This window comes from Lepidochelys kempii, chromosome 5 (genome assembly GCF_965140285.1).
Source record: "Lepidochelys kempii isolate rLepKem1 chromosome 5, rLepKem1.hap1, whole genome shotgun sequence".
NCBI lineage: Eukaryota > Metazoa > Chordata > Testudines > Cheloniidae > Lepidochelys > Lepidochelys kempii.
This window is the reverse complement of record NC_136384.1, coordinates 25,089,078-25,109,935: the sequence shown is the minus strand read 5'-3', so window position 1 is coordinate 25,109,935 and position 20,858 is coordinate 25,089,078. Positions and strand designations below refer to the sequence as shown.

General features: G+C 43.5%; 1 protein-coding gene across 16 annotated transcripts in view; it reads left to right on the top strand.

The window, feature by feature from the left end:
- Positions 1-20,858, top strand: part of PRLR (prolactin receptor) — a 308,636-nt gene that overhangs the window by 169,307 nt on the left and 118,471 nt on the right. For 14 of the 16 annotated variants that reach the window (XM_078852729.1, XM_078852735.1, XM_078852731.1 and 11 more), the window contains one exon: positions 5,557-5,608. The gene's annotated coding sequence lies outside the window, so the exon portion shown is untranslated. Of the gene's footprint in view, positions 1-5,423; positions 5,609-20,858 lie in introns of those variants that run through there. The other 2 variants (XM_073343731.2, XM_073343735.2) reach the window with 1 other exon arrangement.

Here is a 20,858-nt window from a genome sequence, read left to right as displayed (position 1 = left end):
AGGACTCCGGAACCTTTGTAGAAGTGGCGGGGAGGAGAGGGGTGGCGCGCAAGACCAAAGTGCCCGCTCCCTCTCCATGGCTGGCTGCTTCTGTGGTGAGCCACCTGCCTTCTCTTCTGGCACCACAGCAGCCCCTGGTGGGTTAAAGGTGTAATTGCAGTGTCTCCTTGGCAGAATCTATTATTCTGCGGGAAGGGGAAAATCTGTGGGGGACATAAATTCTGCATTTATATTTCTTTTTTGTTAAAAAGTGGGGGGCATGGGCCCCCCTGGTTCTGGTGCTAGTGGATTGAGGTGAAACCACCTTACTTATACTGAAAATGCAACTAGGGTTGCCAGGGGTCCAGTTTTCAACTGGAAAGTCCGGTCCACACTGCCGACCAGACACTAAAAGTCCGGTTACCGGCATAACCACAATCAGCCTCACCACTGAGAGGGTAGGAAGAGCAGCAGCTGCTCAGCTGCTGCTGCTGACGGAGAGAACTGCCTGGCTCCCAGATGCTATTTTGGCCTCTCCGTTGGAGAGGTAGGTACTGCCACTGCCCGGGTGGGCTCCTGTCTCCCCTTGCCCCCCACTGTGCCTCTATTTCCTCTCTCCGGTGAGTGACACACCCCCCCCCCCCCGTGCTGCAAACAGAGCATGCCCCCTCACTGCCCCTTATTGCCTCCCATACACGCACACAGCGTGCACCCCCCCTCACTGCCCATTACTCCAACTCCTCCCAAGCTGCCAGTCAGTGGTCCCCCAACTCCAGTGCTCCCTCTCTGCCAGTTACTGCCCCCACCCACACCATGCCCCATCAATTCCAGTTAGTCCTTCCACCACACCCCATCAGTGCCAGTTACTGCTCCCTCCACACCCTCAGCATCCCTCAATGACACTTACTGCTCTCCCCAAAATCCTAGTGACCCCCACACAGTGTTCCTCCTCAATGCCAGTTAGTGCCCCTACAGTCCCAGCATCCTTCAATGCCAGTTACTGCCCCCCCTCCAATCTTTGGGAAGTAGGGCAAGGCTACTATTTTGTGATTTACCAAGAGTGTGGATTAATGCATTTCTATACAAACAATATTCTCAGATGCTTATTCTAGTAACAATTTAAAACATAAGTTTGATTTAAAATACAATACTTTCTTAACCAGCCAAAAATCATTTGCCAGCTTTTCAAAGAACGGTTTAGACACTTAAAAAGATGTAATTTCTACAAAACAAATCTTACTGTGCACAATATGCCAGAAGCCATAAAATTTGTACCAAATTTAGAGATTCTAAAACAGAAAGAAAATTATTAGGACTATGGAAAATGGGGCAGGTAACTAGCAGCAGTCTGGCAAATGGGTTGCTGCATTTTATAGCAGAAATACATATGCTGCCAGGTTTATTTGGCATTATCTTAGGATACTGTGTTTTTTACAAGGCATTCTTGTTTGTATAGCTGAAACTTTCCTTTTCTAAGTTTGTGGAACCTCTCATTTGCCCTCACCCCAAGAAAAAACTCACATTCCTATACTCTTTGGTATCTAATAACACATAGAAAAGAGGTGGGTTGGATTTTAACCAAGTTATAGGAAGAGTTTAAACTTTGTTTTTTTGGATATTAGTCATGGTGGTACTTCTCACTTAATGTAGATGCACTTAAACCTGTTAAACCCATTTAATCCTTGTTTAGCGTGTACTGGTAAATTATTAAATTAAACTAAACTGATTTAAGTGAGGGTTAAAGTGCATCTACATTAAGGGGTATCACCTATTCAACTTCACAGACTTCAAATTAGTTTAGCTAAGACTGCACAACTTTTCTAATATAGATGAGCCCTAAGTATTAGGACACAATTGCAAATAGATGCACATTGGGTAAATGTCAACATGCATTTGTATAATACCATGCTGAATCTGCTCATTAGGTTTGCTTTGTTTGCGTGTGCAATCAGTTTTCTCTTTTTTAAAAATAAAAAAAAGTCCCTGAGTCGATGTGTGGGGAAAGCCTACCTACAGAACAGGTAAGGCATTTAATGAACACTCCTAAGGCTAAAGGTTTTTTCTACATGATTTTTCTGTGGAGAATTTTGTTGTAGGAAGGAACCAAGTATGAGGAAAAAAATTCTAAAAGGCAAAGAACAAATACTTCTTTTAAACCTCTCGTGCTGTTCTAAGTCTTATGAATCAGCACCATCTTGCTCTATCACACCAGCTTCCTGGGAGTGGGGGAGCCAGCAGGGGGCAGGACCTTGGGGGAAGAGCTGGGGCATGGGGCATGGCCTTGGGGAAGAGGTTGGGCAGTGGTGTCTGGTTTTCAGACATCAGAAGGTTGGCAACCCAACATTATATAGATCTTGGCCTTCCATGGTCACAGCTACCTCAGTCACGCCAAGGCCCACTAGCGGCAAGAACTACTGTTGGCCGGGCTCATCTCCACTGGCATCCAAGCATTCTGTCTAAGCCTGAGTGTGATCGTTATGGTCATACCACCACCACACACCACTAGGTACAGTCACTTTCTACCTGTACTTGTTAGGTTTTCTTTTACTTTACTGACTGGCTGCCTCATTCTAAGCTCGTGGGCATTTCAATTTGCCCTGCTAACACTTGGTCTCGTCCCTGGCTTGGCCTTTTTGCAGGGTTAAATGCTTTTTCTCTTGCTTCTCTTCCCTTTGCTTTCTGGGCCCATCTTTGTTGGCCAGCTGCCCATTTCACTTCCTGTCCTGCTTAAGTTTGCAGGGTAAGCTACAAACTTGGACTAAGTTCAGAGGCAATAGGAGAGGGGTTCATCCATCAGTGTCTCATCCCCAAAGATCCTGCTTACTATCCTGTAAAGACAAAGAGAACAAAACTGTGAGAGTGAGACTGGGTAAAATGGCTTCCTTCCAGTTACCTCTTTCCATTGGTCCACCTCATGTTGCCAGAGAAAATCTGAATCCAGCCCAGTCCTGAGCACTGCTGATCATACAACTCCCGCTGAAGTCAGTTAAAAGGGCTCAGCATCTCTTAGGAGGAGCTCAACATCTTGCAGGGTTGGACCCTTCAATCTCATTTGTGATAGACCATTGTTTTAGGACTGTACAGTCTAACTCTTGAGGCCAATACATCCATGACTTCTTGTGTCTACCCAGTCCCAGCACTAACAAAGGTTAAGGCAGGCTGAGACAGATTGCACTGTTTACACTGGCCTTTTTTTTTCTTTTCTTTTTAACGTTCATGAAACCAAATCGGCAGCTTCTTATTCCTTGTATTCTTTTTTATGTTGGAACTCTAGTCTGCTGTGCCTTTTGATATTAGTGATCCTTTTTAGGTTTCTCAGCCTTCTTCAACACTAGTAATTCCTCCCAATGCACCCTACCCTACTAACTAAGGGCCTGATTCTCCTCTGTTACACTATTGTAAATCAGGAGTAACTAAGTGTTGCAGTGGTGGAAAAGTTGTGCAGGTCAGAGGAGAACTGGGCTCTTGATATCTTAATTTACTAAATCTTGCTCTCCTGAAATCTAACACCCTTGTGCCACTGTAGCCTATGAAAATTATATATTATTACTATGCTGAATTTAAGTAGCTTGTCATAACTAAGAATAACAAAGAAGCCTAGAATCAATCACACTTCTTTATTAACAAAACAATGATTCAAGATGGATTCCTCTCTGGCTGGATTTTCTACATTATGCATCATGAAGTAGGTAACTCAGAAACATTTCTGATGCAGGCTAGGCTCAATTTATTAAACAACACATTTCATTGTGGTTAGAATCCCTCATATATGCAATGTCCTAAGGCTTTGGATACCTGGAGAGTTGGTTCAGTAACTGTTCTGTCTGCATCCTGGGGATCTGTAGCAGAAATTCTGAATATTTTTTTTCCTTCACTTTCATTCCTTATGTTAAGTAAAATATTTCACTACCCTCTTTAATATTAAAGTTCTCACTGACTTGGTATATGCTAAGTAACAGTTATTTAATTCTCATCTTCATCCTGTCTTCAGCTGAGTAATCCTTTCTTGTCTGAGGATTCTCACGGATTTCATCTAGACTTTTCAAGTGAGTAGGATCTGACCTTGCATCTTTCCCAACCAAGAAGTCCTTAGAGTTGTATTCTCTTGTATTCCACAGAGATATACTCCACCTTCTACAAATCCCCCTACAGATGTGCATATCACCAATCTACCACATAACACCGAAGCAGCCCTTTTCCCAGGAGCACCTTCCTGGTTCTTACTAACTCTCCCTTGAACACAATTTCTCTCCTTTTCTCTGCTTGCTTTTCTGGCGCTAGTCCTCTAAATTTGGCAGAGACAAGCAGCTGCAGCCGTAAAGCAGCTGGTTGTAGCCCAGTGCATCTTTGTTCCAGCTGATTAAGGATCTGTTATGTTGTCCTTCACTTTCCTTTTCTTGTTGCTGAGAAGATGCATATTCTCACATGATCCATCCGCAATCTATTAGGACCACTTGAGTTCAAACTTCTAGATAGGGAGCCACTGAAGGAAATTTGCAGACATGCTGGTAGAGCTGGTTGAATTATTTCTTGTGGATATTTTTAGTTAACAAGTTTAGTCTCTTTCTGTTTGTGAGTTGATCATGACTTGCAACATTTGTGTTCATGACTTGAAATTGTTTGCCTATGGATTTTTCACTGTATTCATGTGATTATTGGGTATTTGAAGTTGCTCAAGCTTTATAATGGATCACCTGAATCATATGGTATTAGTTCTGGTCCATGATTGGATCTACAGAACTTTCACTCAGCTCATTTCATGGTAAGTTTTAACTAAAAAATTTAAACTGCAAACCCAAACTTTACCTGTCACGCACAATGGCACGAACAAAACTTCAGTCAGGCAGAGAGGGTGCAAATATAGCTGAATGAAAAGATGGGTCAGAATTTGCAAAAATGTTTGCAAATTTCTCACTAGCCATCCAGTTCTACACAAGTAATGCAAAGCTTGAGCCTGTAAACTGAAGTTTTTCAGCTCATAGGATTTCTGACAAATCTAAGGGAAAGATTCTCATTTCTGTCTCAGATGTCTCATCAATGCAACAGGACCCAAATTACTGTAAATTTGTGCTGTTTCATGTCACTGTAAAATAAAAAGGAGTTGACACTTTGGAATAGAAAGAACTTTTGAAGTACTTTATGTTGAAAGAATATTGGATTTACTTCTTTAAAAAATGTGTTATACACTTTAGGGCAGGCATAGTAATTTCTAGCTGATAAAGGTGATTTTAAAAACAAATTAATTGCTGGATTTCTATACTCCAAAGTACCTCTCTAACCTTGTAAAACTGTCATGCTCCAGACATTTTGCACACTGAAGAAAATCACTGTTTTGCCTGGAGCAAGGAACATAAATGTTGCAACACTGACTCCTCCTCTAATGGGCTGAGAATGTACAAGTACATAGTTATATTGCTCAGAGCCGTCAGACTGAATATCTTGGGAGTCAACGCTGTAAACATTAGAGATTTTTCTGAATCTTGTTTTGTATTTGAGAGTGGGGGATTTTTCTTTCTCTGGATTGATTGAAGTTGTTTAACTGTGTTACCAATGCTGGATTTTCATATCCTTGTTCAGGAAGTGTTCCCGAACTGACATGGATCAACCCAGACTTCATTACCAGGCAAAAGTGAGTACTGTGGCTAAACCTGTTCCTAAAGTGTGTTTGAATATAAGGACGTTCATCATTGTATAAAGATTGATTGGTAGAGTTTGTTAATGTTAATAGGCTATTAAAAATAATCAGAAACCAGCTAAACTTAATACAATACATTAGATACTGTGTAGCTAACAGCTGATGGAAAAAACTATTGTTTTGGTGACAACTGTCAGCCAGGTGACAACTGTCTCCTGTGAATTGCTAATAATAATTCGGACAGAGATATTATACTTTACAAGGACACATAGACTTGCACTGGTCTTTTAATTAAGTGTTGAAATAATCTTACATGATTTCATTATTACCCTAATGTACATCCACATTGATGTGCTTTGGCACCCCCAATGTTTCTCAGAAGATGACTGATTGGGATCAGATTAAGTGTTTGACATCTCAGCATTCACTGACACTGGCATCGGGTAAAAGGGAAGCACAGAAACATGAGAACAGCTAACTGAGCTGTGGAGGAGAAAGGAAGCTGTGATGACTTATAGCTCTTGATTTCAAGAATTCAGTGATCCCTTCCTACATGCTGTGGAAGCCTGGTGCCTTCCCTATCACATTTTCAGTATTCTGGGTATCACGTAGGATCTGTTTGTTTGTTGGTTGTGGAGGTTTTTTTGTTGGGGGGTAGCATTTCTTTGCTGTGACTTTTTCAGGCTGACCTACCTACAGCAAACAGTATGGATCCCTTTTATTTCTCTCCTACATCAAGCCTCCCTCTCACTGAAGCCCTGCACTGCAGACACCTATCTTTTATATTTTGTCTTGAGAGATGGGTCACTGTTGTTGAACTGCTAGGAACTTCCTTTCCCAAAGGCAGATGCATGGTCTGCCTCTGCAGTATGAACAAGTCTAAGCAGGGAGTGATGCCTGATATGTATGTGTACAAGTGCTATCATTTACTGCATGTTCTATGTTGGTACTGCTAGCTGCTAAAACTGATAATTAATTATGCTATGGGCTGTTTATCTCTGATTAAATGCTCTAGATAAACAACCTGGTGGGAGGATTAGCAACAGCTCACATGCAGCTGGGCATATGTGGCAAGCAGACCTTGAAGGGAAGGGGAACCTGGAGGAATACAGGTTGTATAGATTAACGTTAGTCCCAGGCAAACATGAAAAGAATTGGTGTTTGAGGGTGGGGTGGTAATTCAGAGTTTAGATTCATGTCTGCAACGTGTTTGTGGTTTTTGGACTAAAAATTGGACGACATCATCAGAATAAGCTTTCTTGTGAGAACTGAGTACTATGAAATAGGGGGCAACTTTGTCTTGTGGACTAAGCACAGAGCTGGAATTTAGGACTCCAAGTTTCCTAGCCTAGCTCAGCCACAGACTCCTTGTAACCTTGAGCGTGTCACTTAGGCCTGCATTTGTAAAAGTTGTCACTGCTTTTGGATGCCTCCTGTATTTGGTGTCTAGTTTGAGACCTTCTTTAGAGGTGGTGAGCTCCCACTGGCTTCAGCTGGAGTTGCTCAGCACCACGAAAAGTCGGACTTATCTGTCTCAGTTTGGGCACCCAAATGCTTAGACACGCCAAACTAGTAGCAACTTCTGAAAACTTTGGCACTGATTCAGAAGCAGTGGGAACTCAGCACCTCTGAAAATGAAAGGTGAATTCCTGGCCAACTGAAGTCCAAGGGAGTTTTGCCATTGACTTCAGTGGGGGCAGGATTTCAGCTCAGGCGTTTAATCTCCGTAGGCTGACTTCCTCCTCAGTGTTTACACAGAGATTAATTACAGCTTGTAAAGCAACATAAGTATGCTATGTATTGTTACTTCATGGTCTCTGCTGGGTTGAAGATACTGATAGCTTTTGTCAAGATCTTTTAGTACTTCTACACCCTCAACGTTACAAAGCTTAAATATGCAAATTTAGTTTTTTAAAAATTAACTAAATTTGGTAAGCCTCAGGAAGGATCTGGTTTTGATTCCCCTCCTCCCTCGTCCCTCTCTCCCTCCAGCCCCACCCCACACTTTTGCTAGGCAGAGCCCTTCTCGAGGGATCTGTTCTGTTCCCCAGCAATCTTTAGCCTTTCTATTGGCTGTAACTTCCAGGCCTCAGTTTAATAAAGCACGGTTTGCTGCATCACTTACTACTGAAGAAACAAGAAACAAGTTTTACTCTGAATTATGCCCCATTGCTCTTGAAACCAGTAAGGATGTATGTTGGTGTAGAATGTGGCCCAAAGCTTTTGCTGTATTAGGGACATGGCTTTATTTGGGCTACTTTAAGTAGAATATTAAACCCTTCATAGTGTAACACTTTAGCCAGGAGGAGTCAGCAACAACAAGGACCAGGTTCAGTATCTAAGTTCCTCTTAATAATACATAACAGAACCAGCTCGAGCCCTCACCCACTAATCAGGGAAAATTTAACTATCACCCCAGGTGCCTATAAAAGACAATACTTCCCCACTAGCCAGTACTAACTGTCTGCATAATAAGAGAAAACTTATTAAAAGGGCGAGGGAATCTAACATTAATTTGGGAACACACCACAACCACAATTCAAAAGCATGGGCAGTGTCCAACACACAAATATCCCTTTAACACACCATTACCCTCTCCCTCAGCTGCACCATACTCTCAGTTGGTTATTGTTGACCAGCAAAGACCCAGAGTTCAGAGATGTATTCATACTGGTCCACCTCCTACCCCTAAAACAGGGGTGGCCCACCTGTGGCTCCGGAGCCACCTGTGGCTCTTCAGAAGTTAATATGCGGCTCCTTGTGTTGGCATCGACTCTGGGGCTGGAGCTACAGGCGCCAACTTTCCAATGTGCCGGGGGATGCTCACTGCTCAGCCCCTGCCTCTGCCACAGGCCCTGCTCCCACTCCTACCCTTTCCGCCCCGCCTCCCCCGAGCCTGCCGTGTGCTCGCTCCTCCCCATCCCCAGAGCCTCCTACATGCCACGAAACAGCTGATCGGGAGGTGCAGGGAGGCACTGATGTGGGGGGAGGCTGCCAGTGGGTGGGAGGTGCTGGGAGGAGGGAAGCGGGGGAGCTGATGGGTGGCTGCTGACCTATTACTGTGGCTCTTTGGCAATGTACATTGGTAAATTCTGGCTCCTTCTCAGGCTCAAGTTGGCCACCCCTGCCCTAACAGTAAGAATCAAGCAATGCCTCCTTTACTACTTCTGCAACTGGCTTGCTGCTGCTATCCCTACCCCCTGCTTAGCAGGTAAGCTTCAGTTTAGAATGACACCCTCGCTCAGGGTATACTAAGTACAGTTCTGCTGCCTTTTACTCATACACTAAGGATAACAGCATTTCATTGCCCCTGCATTCAAAAGTGAATTGTAACCCCAAAGCAGCCAAAATTGATCATTTTGGCAAAGCAACTCTGTCTGCTGAATACCTGGGCAGGGTAGGTGTCTATGCATATAAAGTCTGCTCCTGAAGTCTTTTTCCCCCAGTGTGTCAATAGATGTCAGGGGAGAGCTCATTCACACCCTGCTTACGACAGGGTTGAGTGTTTATCAGACACAGAGACAGACCAGGCAGAGAACCATAGTTATGTGGATAGGATGTAGTTACTAATGACATCTATACTAGAGTACCAAGACAGTGCAAGATAAGCACATTGGAGCCTGAGCGTGGAAAAAGGCAATATAAATGGAGTGAGTCACTTCTTCCTTAAAGCTTAGAAAAAAGTTTATACTAGTTCTGAGGTCACATGATGAGATTTGGGGGGGGGTGCATTTTTGTTCAGTCACCATTTTTGAGAAACTTTCTAGTTTCTAGTGTGATAGCTGGCACTTGTTGTAAGTAGGCCTGCTGATTAATCGCAGTTAACTCATGTGATTACCTAAAAAAAAAAAAAATCACGATTTAAAAAATTAATTACCATTTTAATCACACTGTTAAACAATAGAATACCAATTGAAATGTATTGAATATTTTTGATGTTTTTGTACATTTTAAAATATATTGATTTCAGTTACAACACAGAATACAAAGTGTACAGTGCTCACTTTATATTTTTATTACAAATATTTGCACTGTAAAAATGATAAAAGAAATAATATTTTTCAGTTCACCTCATACAAGTACTATCGTGCAATCTCTTTATCATGAAAGTACAACTTAGAAATGTAGATTTGTTTTTGTTACATAACTACCCTCAAAAACAAAACAATGTAAAACTTTAGAGCCTACAAGTCCACTCAGTCCTACTTCTTGTTCTGCCAAATGCTAAGAGAAACAAGTTTGTTTACATTTACAGGAGATGATGCTGCCTGCTTCTTGTTTACAGTACCACCTGAAAGTGAGAACAGGTGTTTGCATGGCACTTTCATAGCCAGCATTGCAAGGTATTTACGTGCTAGTTATGCTAAACATTCATATGTCCCTTCATGCTTAGGCCACCATTCCAGAGGATGTGCTTCCATGCGGATGATGCTTGTTAAAAAAACAATGCATTAATTCATTTTGTGACTGAACTTCTTGGGGAGAATTGCGTGTCTCCTACTCTGTGTTTTACCTGCATTCTGCCATATATTTCATGTTATAGCAGTCTCGAATGATGACCCAGCATGTTGTTCGTTTTAAGAACACTTTCACTGCAGATTTGACAAAATGCAAAGAAGGTACCAATGTGAGATTTCTAAAGATAGCTATAGCAATTGACCCAAGATTTAAGAATGTGAAGTGTCTTCCAGAATCTGACTGGGATTGGGTGTGGAGCATGCTTTCAGAAGTCTTAAAGGAGCAACACTCTGATGTGGAAACTACAGAACCTGAACCACCAAAAAAGTTTTACATTGTTTTATTTTTGAATGCAGTTATTTTTTGTACATAATTCTCTATTTCTGAGTTCAACATTCATGATAAAGAGACTGCACTACAGTACTTGTATTAAGTGAACTGAAAAATACTATTTCTTTTATTTTTACAGTGCAAATATTTATAATTTAAAAAAGTGAGCACTGTACACTTTGTATTCTGTGTTGGAATTGAAATCAATCTATTTGAAAATATGGAAAACATCAAAAAATATTAATATAAATAATCTATTATTTAACAGCCCGATTAATTATTTTAATTACTTGACAGCCCTGGTTGTAAGCATCACCTAGTAGTTAGGGGGTTTATACTACACAGTTTTGACAATGCAAGTTACACCAAAAGTCAAATATTGGTATAATTACATTGCTTGTGCATGTTCACACGACCTTCCTTCTGTCGGTGCAGTGCATCAATAGCTGGATCTCTAGTATAGACAGTGAGAGCAGTGCACTGTGGGTAGCTATCCCACTGTGTTACTCGCCACCATCTGCAGCTAGGAGTTGTGGGAAGCTAGAGTGAATCACAGTGCAGCGTGGGTGTGGGCTCAATGTCCCTTGATGCAGTTTTTTCCATTCCATGGGCTTCTGACTGCGTTTCATGGCATTTTTCAATGACCCCTGTTTACTATGCACCCACCATCTGTCTGAAAGGATGGATCCTGCACTGCTTTCATCTGTTGTGGTCACTGTTATAAACACATCGCAGATGGTCATGCAGTATATCACGAGCTCCCAGTCTAAACAGGAATCAGAGTTGCCTGACCTTCTGTGGGCCATGAAAAGAAACAACACTAGATTACTTTTGGCATTCATGGAGCAGCTGCCCAAAGGAGACCATCACTTTTGGGCTTGGGGAAACAAGCACAGAGTGGTGCAGTCACATTGTTATGCAGGTCTCTAATGACGAGCAGTGGCTGCAGAACTTTTGGATGCATAAAGTCACCTTCCTGGAACAGTGTGTGGAGTTCGCCCCAGCACTGAGGTGCAAGGACACCAAAATGAGAGCTGCCCTTTCGGTGAAGAAGCACATGGCGATCTCTATGTGGATGCTAGCAACTCCAGGCTGCTACCAGTCAGTTGCGAATCAGTATGGAGTCAGAAAGTCCACCGTTGAGGCTGCACTAACACAAGTGTTCAGGGCCATTAATTTCATCCTGCTACAAAGGACGGTGACTCTTGGCAATGTGTGTGAAATAGTGGATGGCTTTGCGGCAGTGGGATTCCCTAACTGCGGTGGGGCAATAGCTGACACGCGTATCCTAATTTTGGCTCCAGACCATCTTGTGACAGAACACATCAATAGAAAGGGTTACTTCTCTGTGGGATTGCGGGAGATTCCAGTGAGGATGTTGAAATGCCCATAGTGATCCTGGGAGACCCAGTGTACCCCTTACTCCCATGGAAGTGGTAGGTCTTTGGCGCAGCACCAGAACGATGGTTTGCCTCCCTGGCGTTCTAGTACACCTGCATCAGCTCCTTTATCTTTGCACAGTACTGATGCATGTCCTGTTCATAGCCCTTATCCAACATGCCACAAGAAATCTGACCATAGGTATCAAAGTTCCTACGGCTGGAGTAGAGCTGGCACTGCACAGCCTCCTCTCCCCACAGTGCCAGGAGATCCAACAACTCAGGTGTGCTCCAAGTGGGAGAGGGTTTGTTGCGAGGAGACACCATGGTCTGCTGGGAAGATGTGATCTGAGCTGTTCACGCCAAGCAAACAGGAAATGGGACTTCAAAAATTTCCAGGTCTTTAAAAGGGGAGGGGCGGGTGCCTGTGTACAAGGGTGCAAGGCAGTGGAGTTCCAACTGCTGACCAGAATGGTCAGGATGGGCATTGTGGGTCACGTCCTCCTGGAGGCCATTTATAACAACATAACCAAGCACGGTATCTACACTAACATTTTGTCTATATAACTTTGCTGCAAAAAGCTCTACACCTCTCATCAAAGTGCTTTTATTTTGTTGGCAAAGCAGGAGAGTTTTGTCGGTGGAAGGAGCATTGCAGTGTGTTCACCTCCACTGTTTTGTCGACGAAACCTGACTGTTGTCGAAAAAATTGTGTAGTGTAGACAAGGCCTACGTGTGGAGGGAGGTTGGTAGGGGAGCCCAGGCCCTCCCACTCCACCAGGTTGCCGCCAAGGACCCTGCAAGGGATACTGAAGGTCTGGCACTCAAAAGCACCTTAAGGCTGCCCTCCCTTGTCCATTTCCTACCACCCACTCTACTGTCCAAGTTTTGTGGTCTGCAGCAAAAGGGTAATGAAAAAGCTATTAACTGCATCTTCAGTTTGTCTGGGCCCAGCAGGTAAGTGCCTCTTCTCCAAGAGAGGCTTCTGCAACATCCCTTCTCAGGTGCTCCCAGTGCAGGTCTCTCTCCCTGCCTTTGCAGCACCCTTTTGAGATGTCTGGCTTCCCTCTTAAGTGCCACCTCTATATGGAGCATGCTCTGCAGGTGTGACTACGGTGGGTAATCTGCACCCAGAATTGCTCTTTAACCCCTTCAGTTCTAATGCAGGGTTTATTCACCCCGTCACGTATCCCCATGAAGATGCTGAATAGAGAAAAGCAGTAGTTTAACACAGCTCTAGTTTTTAGCAGTGACAAGGAGGATGAAAGCTACAGAGGAAATGAGAAGGGAGCAGAAATGTTTGAGAATACATATCACAATGTGACTTTTATCAGGAAAGAGGATGGAAACCAGGAAATTGCCAACAGAATTAGTTTGCTTTGCCTTGTGACTGTAATAACTTACCCTGAAGTAGATATAGACCTGAGCCACTGAATTCAGATATAGATGGTCCTTGCATCTGGGGGTGTGGTTCCAACCCATATTTTGATGATGGAATTCTGGCAAACACAGCAGTCAGGGGATCTGTTTTCTTAAAATATTGTTTAAGTAAATAAAACATTATGATGTGGCCCTTTTTTATTTAGCAAAATGTTCAGAACTCTGCACTATTGTTTGACTTTGAAAGTTTGATATTAAAACACATTGGACCTGATTCTTTTTCTCACTCTTGATTAACAGAGAGCAAAATCTGTTTCTCCATAATTCCCTTCTTCATTAAAAACGGTTGTCAGAAGAAAAAAATCCTTCCCTTTTTGGCACATAATTTGGAAAGAATCCAACACTGGCAATATCCATTTGTCAAGACAAGTGATAAAAACAGATTTTGAATGTTAGGTGCAATAAAATTGCTGAAATAGCAGTTGGTGGGTGTTTGTTATTACTGTATTCATAAAACAATATCAGGATCCTCAGTATATAGTTTGGTCTTTTGATCAAATATATTTAAAAGCTTTTAAGAGAGAAATAAAATAAATGGGATTTTAAGTAGAATAAGTATCATTGCTAATTGTGAAACAAAAACAATGAGCCAATGCTCCCTGATTTTATTGCACTTTATCTGGATTCACTAGTCTACTCCCAGAGATTTGAGATGGATGCACAATGACTAAACTTAACTGTAGTTTATCAGCTTTAAAAGCAGCAGTAGATCAGATGTGCTGATGCCTCCAGCTGGTGGAGAGGGGGAAGATTCCATCCCTAACCACTGACGAATTTCCCTTGAAAAATTGTTTATTAAGGTTTTGTGGAGGAGACCAGGATTTGTCCCTTAATAATTATTGTTTATAAAAACTCTAGCTTAATGTCTAGCACTGTGCCATTTCAGTAAGGCTAACTGCTAACACTGACAGAATACTTGGGTTACAAATTAATTTCTTTATTTCAATTCTATTTCTAGCCTTAACAGTATGAATTTTGTGTAATACAGAAGGTCAGACTAAATTATCACAATTGTCCCATCTGGCCTTGGAATCTATTAATACAGTTTTCTACAGTTGCTGTGCTGACAAGTTTTGAATAGAGATGCCCAATATGAATTGGTCTCTTTGCATCATACTAGACAACGGAGATTAATGTCATATTCATAGCAGAGTAATGTACAATTCCAGAACACAGAAAGCTAATATTTCCATTCACTTCACCATTATGATTTTTCACAATATGATACAATGCGCTAATAGTGTTGCACTCATGACAAAATTGATGTCAATTGATACATGACATCAGGATTTCCTCTTGTGATAGAAAAATGTTATAGAGTGAGTGACAGGACTGCTATCCTGAGTTTGCAGAAATTTGCCACTTGAGTCATGAATCATAGAAATGTAGGGCTGGAAGAGTCCTCAAGAGGTCATCTAGTCCCTCCCCCTGCGCTGAGGCAGGACCATGTATATCTAGACCAACCCTGAAGGTAACCTGTCCCAGTATTTAACTACCCTTATATTTGGGGGAAAAAAAATTCCTGGTATCTGACCTGAATATCCCTTGTTGAAAATTAGGCTGCTTACTTTTTATCCTACCCTCAGTGGCCATGTCAGCAGACCGAGTCATAGGCAGTCAGGCCTAGTGGTCGGAGCAGGAGTCAGGTCTAGTGGCCTAGTTCCACAATAGATTAAATGGAAATGGTATCCCATGGTTGAGGTGAAATGGACATGGGCTGGAAAAGGATGAGCAGGAGCACTTGGTCTAGGCACACAGGTCAAAGGATCTTATGCACTTCTTAATTGAGGTATGCAAGCCTGGCCACCAGAAACTCCTTGTGATTAGGCTCCAGATCTTGAGGTGGCCAGAGTGCCCTTCAAGGAATGCATCACGGCATAACTTAAGAACCTGCAGTCTTTGTTGCCCTTTTGGGACATAGATACACTCCTTATAGTCGAGGACCCTAAACCTGGGGGCCGGTGGGGCGTCGGCATTCTCCAGAGTCTGATCGATCTGAATAGCGAAGGGGTCATTGGGTAACAAGATATGTTTACAAGATATGTAACCCCAACCAGGGGTATTCTGTTTGCTACCCAAGATCCATAAGCCTGCAAATCCTGGACGCCCCATCATCTCAGGCATTGGCACCCTAACAGCAGGATTGTCTGGCTATGTGGACTGTCTCCTCAGGTCCTACGCTACCAGCACTCCCAGCTATCTTCGAGACACCACTGACTTCCCAAGGAAACTACAATCCATTGGTGATCTTCCAGAAAACACCATCCTGGCCACTATGGATGTAGAAGCCCTCTACACCAACATTTCACACAAAGATGGACTACAAGCCATCAAGAACACTATCCCCGATAATGTCACGGCTAGCCTGGTGGCTGAACTTTGTGACTTTGTCCTCACCCACAACTATTTCACATTTGGGGACAATATATACCTTCAAGTCAGCGGCACTGTTATGGGTACCCGCATGGCCCCACAGTATTCCAACATTTTTATGGCTGACTTAGAATAACGCTTCCTTAGCTCCTGTCCCCTAGCCCTCCTACTCTACTTGCGCTACATTTATGACATCTTTATCATCTGGACCCATGGAAAAGAAGCCCTTGAGGAATTCCACCATGATTTCAACAATTTCCATCCCACCATCAACCTCAGCCTAGACCAATCCCCACAAGCGGTCAATTTCCTGGACACTACTGTACTAATAAGCGATGGTCACATAAACACCACCCTATACCGGAAACCTACTGACTGCTATACTTACCTACATGCCTCCAGCTTCCATCCAGGACACACCACACGATCCATTGTCTACAGCCAAGCTCTAAGATACAAACGCATTTGCTCCAATCCCTCAGACAGAGCCAAACACCTACAAGATCTCTATCAAGCATTCTTAAAACTACAATACCCACCTGCTGAAGTGAAGAAACAGATTGACAGAGCCAGCAGAGTACCTAGAAATCACCTACTACAGGACAGGCCTAACAAAGAGAATAACAGAACGTCACTAGCTGTCACCTTCAGCCCTCAACTAAAACCTCTCCAGCGCATCATCAGAGATTTACAACTTACCCTGAAGGATGATCCCTCACTCTCACAGACAGACCAGTCCTTGCTTACAGACAGCCCCCCAACCTGAAGCAAATACTCTCCAGCAACCACACACCACACAACAAAAACACTAACCCAGGAATCTATCCTTGCAACAAAGCTCGATGCCAACTCTGTCCACGTATTTATTCAAATGACACCATCATAGGACCTAATCACATTAGCCACGCCATCAGGGGCTCATTCACCTGCACATCTACCAATGTGATATATGCCATCATGTGCCAGCAATGCCCCTCTGCCATGAACATTGGCCAAACCGGACAGTCTCTACACAAAAGAATAAATGGACACAAATCTGACATCAGGAATCATAACATTCAAAAACCGATAGGAGAACACTTCAACCTCTCTGGCCACTCAGTAAAAGATTTAAGGGTGGCAATTTTGCAACAGAAAAGCTTCAAAAACAGACTCCAAGGAGAAACTGCTGAGCTTGAATTAATATGCAAACTAGATACCATTAACTTGGGTTTGAATAGAGACTGGGAGTGGCTGGGTCATTACACATATTGAATCTATTTTCCTAAATTAAGTATTCTCACACCTTCTTGTCAACTGTCTAAATGGGCCATCTTGATTATCACTACAAAAGTTTTTTTTCCTGCTGATAATAGCTCATTTTAATTAATTAGCCTCTTACAGTTTGTATGGCAACTTCCACCTTTTCTGTATGTATATATATATCTTCTTACTATATGTTCCATTCTATGCATCCGATGAAGTGGGCTGTTGCCCACGAAAGCTTATGCTCTAATAAATTTGTTAGTCTCTAATGTGCCACAAGTACTCCTGTTCTTTTTGCAGATACAGACTAACATGGTTGCTACTCTGAAAGATATGAACTGGCTCCCTTAGGCCGTCATCTGCTGTGCCATTGATGAAATTGAAAGCCTTTAGAATCATAGAGGGAGTTTTCTCACCCAATTCCAAGTACTCAGCCTTATGGGACAGGGTGTCAGCCTTCCCATTTCTTGTTCCTGGGTGGTAGGTGACGATGAAATCAAACTGATGAAGAAGAGGGACCAGCAGATCTGTTGATGGTTGAGGTGTCTGGCTTTTCAAAGGTATTCCAGGTTCTTGTGATCTTTGAGCACTTGGACAAGGAACCTGGCCCCCCTCTAGTAGGTACCGCCATTTCTCAAATGCTGTCAGGGTAGCTAAGAGTTTCTTATGATATATATCATAATTCTTCTCTGCTGAGGCTAGCTTGTGAGAGTAATAGACACATGGGTGAAGTCAACCAATAGGACCTACCAGTTGGGACAGTACTGCACCCAAGGCAAACTTGGATGCATCTGCCTCCATGATGAATGGTTTGGTAGGGTCTGGGTGTACCAAGATGGGTGCTATGGTGAATTTCTCTTTTAGCTGATCAAAGATGGTTTGGGCTTCCAAGGACCAGGTGAACCAGACTCCTTTTTGCAGAAGGGCGGACAGAGGAGCAATTAGACTGGAAAAATCCCTCAATTAACTGCTGGTAGAAGTTAGTGAAGCCTAAGAACCATTGGCTCCGGTGGGTGTACTTTGGTACAGCCCACTCAGAGATGGCCATCACCTTGTGTGGGTCCCTGGTTAGTCCCTTGGGGGAGATAATGTAACCAAGAAATTCTATTGCATCGTGGTCAATCTTGCATTTTTCAGGCTTTGCGTATAGAGGGTGTTGGCAAAGTCTTTCTAGGACACTGCAGACCTGCTGATCATGAGAAGCCTGATTTTCCAGAAAAGAGAGGGTGTTGTCCAAATAAATGACTACATGGCTGTTTAACACATCCCTGAAGATATCATTTATGAAGTGCTGGAAGGTGTCTGGGGGATTTCACAGTCCAAACAGCATGACCAGGTACTCAAAGTGTCCGGATTGTGTACAGATGGCAGTCTTCCACTAATCTCCCACTCTAATCTGGACCACATTATAGGCCCATGAAGGTCCATTTTAGTAAAAATCTTTGTGGAGTGGAATCTTTCAAAAAGCTCATTAATGAGAGGGTATCTATTTATAATCATGACTCTGTTTAACACCCAATAGTCAACACAGGGCCTTAGTGATCCATCTCTTTTCTTTACAAAGAAAATTGGAGCCCCAGCTGGAGATGTGGAAAGACAAATAAATGCCTTTTGTGGATTTTTCTGGAGGTAGTCATGGAGAGCCTGAAGTTTTGGCTCTGAAAGAGAGTAGATGCAGCCAAAAGGGACTTCTGCTCCGAGCTAGAAGTTGATGGGATAGTCATAGCTATGGTGGGGTGTCAGAGTGTCCGTTTTTTGGGTTTTTTTGTCAAACACATCAGCAAAATCCTTGTATTTAAGTGGTAACATGGAGGCAGTGGATGACTGCAGACAGTAATGAGACTTCCTGGGGGTTAACCTGTTCAGACTTGGAATCTCTTGGAAAGCAAGCTCAACCATGAAGGGTTCCATATCTGTAGTCCCCTCAGTCTGGTTTCAGGAGACAGAATTGTTGGCAATGTGGGGAGCAGAACTGTATCAGGCCTGCTCTCCAGCAAATGCATGGGTTGTGTGTAGTGAGCCAGGGCATGCCAAGAACTGCTGGAAAGTGTGATTCTTGGATAAGTTCAAACCCCTGGAGAGTCATAGCTTATAGGGGTTCAGTCTGGTGGGTAACTGGGCTTGATAAGAGGAGAGAGCCATAGATAGACTCCACCTGACTAAATCTTAGCTGGGGGGCAGGGGAGAGCATGGGCTGGATGGTGGGGGGGGCACTGCTGTGGGGGGGGCAGTGGCACCAGCTGCTGGAGGGCACCGAGCAGTGGGTGCTCTAGTTGCCCCCAGAACCCCCCACCCACCACTGCTCCCACCGTCCCCAGGACAGCTGCTGGAGTGGCACCAACACTGCTCAGGCAGCCCCGGGAAACTGGCCCTGTGGGTCACCCACCCACCCTGCTCTTGCTGTCCCTGGGATCTCTGCTCAGGTGGTCCCCAGGGCCAGCCACACTGGCTGCTACTTGGGCAGTTCCTGGGGCCATCTGCCCAGGGCCACCCGAGCAGCAGTCGGTGCGGCTGGCCTCGGGGCCGCTCTAGCAGTGCCTGAGCGGCTGGCTGCGGGGCCGCCCAAGTGGCTGGCTGTGGGGTCAGCTCCTTGGGTGGCCCTGGGAATCAGCCACACTGGCCTCTGCAGAGGTCAAGGCGGTCATGGAAAGTTATGGAATCCGTGACTTCCGCGATCTCCGTGACAGACCTGAAGCCCTACTCATGAATGATGGGAGAGCTACCAGAGGACTGGAAAAGGTACTATATTTGCCTTATCTATAAAAGAGGGGAATAAGCATGGGGGCAGGAACAATTTATATAGTGGGGGTGCGGAGAGCCATTGAACCAAACTGTAAATCCTATATGTGATGGAACCACTTCAAGCCAGGGAGTGCAGCAGCACCCCTAGTTCCAGCACCTATGGGAATAAGGAAAACTCAGGGAATTATAGACTAGTCTTCTTAACTTTAGTACCTGGAAAAATAAAATGGAGTGAATAATCAAACCATCTGCTTGTAAGCACCTAGAAGATAAGGTGATTAGTAACAATCAACATGGATTTGTCAAAAATAAATCCTGTCAAACCAACCTAATATCCTTCTTTGACAGGGTAACAAAACTTGAGGGTAGCAGGAAAGCAGTAGATGTGCTATTTCTCGACTTGAGTAAGGTTTTGATAGTCTCATGTGACCTTTTCATAAACAAACTAGGGAAATTATAGCCTAGACAAACCTACTATAAAGTGGGTGCACAACTGATTGCAAAACTGCCCTCAGAGAGTAGTTATCAATGGTTCACCATCAAGCTAGAACAGTATTTCAAGAGAGATCCCGCAGGGATCTGGCCTGTTTTTTTTTTGGTTTTTTTTGTTATTAGGAGACTGAAAAGTTTGTATGTAAACAAGGGCTATGCTTTGTCTTTGACTCTGAATGGACTCTGAATAAAAGGTTGGATGACTCACTTAAGCTGAATTGAGCTGGTAAGGGGCCTTTATTAATTCAAAATTGAATCCACTTAAGAGCAATCAAGGGTTAAACTGTCTTTTAAACTATAGTCCTTGGCAGAGGATGGTGAGGAATTATGCCGCCTCAGTCAGAGCTCCCTGAGGCAGACATAATGCTTCTGGGAGTACTGGGAAACACTGCCTCTGGTGAACCCAGAATGATGCATTCTATATTCTATATTGGTGAGGTTAGTCCTGATGACTTCTGGTACAGAGCAAGAAAGGGAATGAAGCCTGAATGGTCCTGGTCTGAGGCATTTGGAAGAGAAGTCTACAAGAACAACCAATGGATACTAGTATAGCCCTGTAGGCATGAGCTGAGCATCCCAATTTTTTGTTCATGTTAATGGTGACTGGCACTGCTCTAAAAACCCATAGGTGTAAATTAGGGGCTTGGCTGATGTGGCGGGAATTGAGCAAGTCAGAATTCTCGAGCATTATCAAGAGACACTAGGAATGACAGCACAAGCTTATTAGCATTTGGGTGTGACTTGCTTTGCCTAAGGGAGGAAATTTGAAAGGAGACTTTAATGCA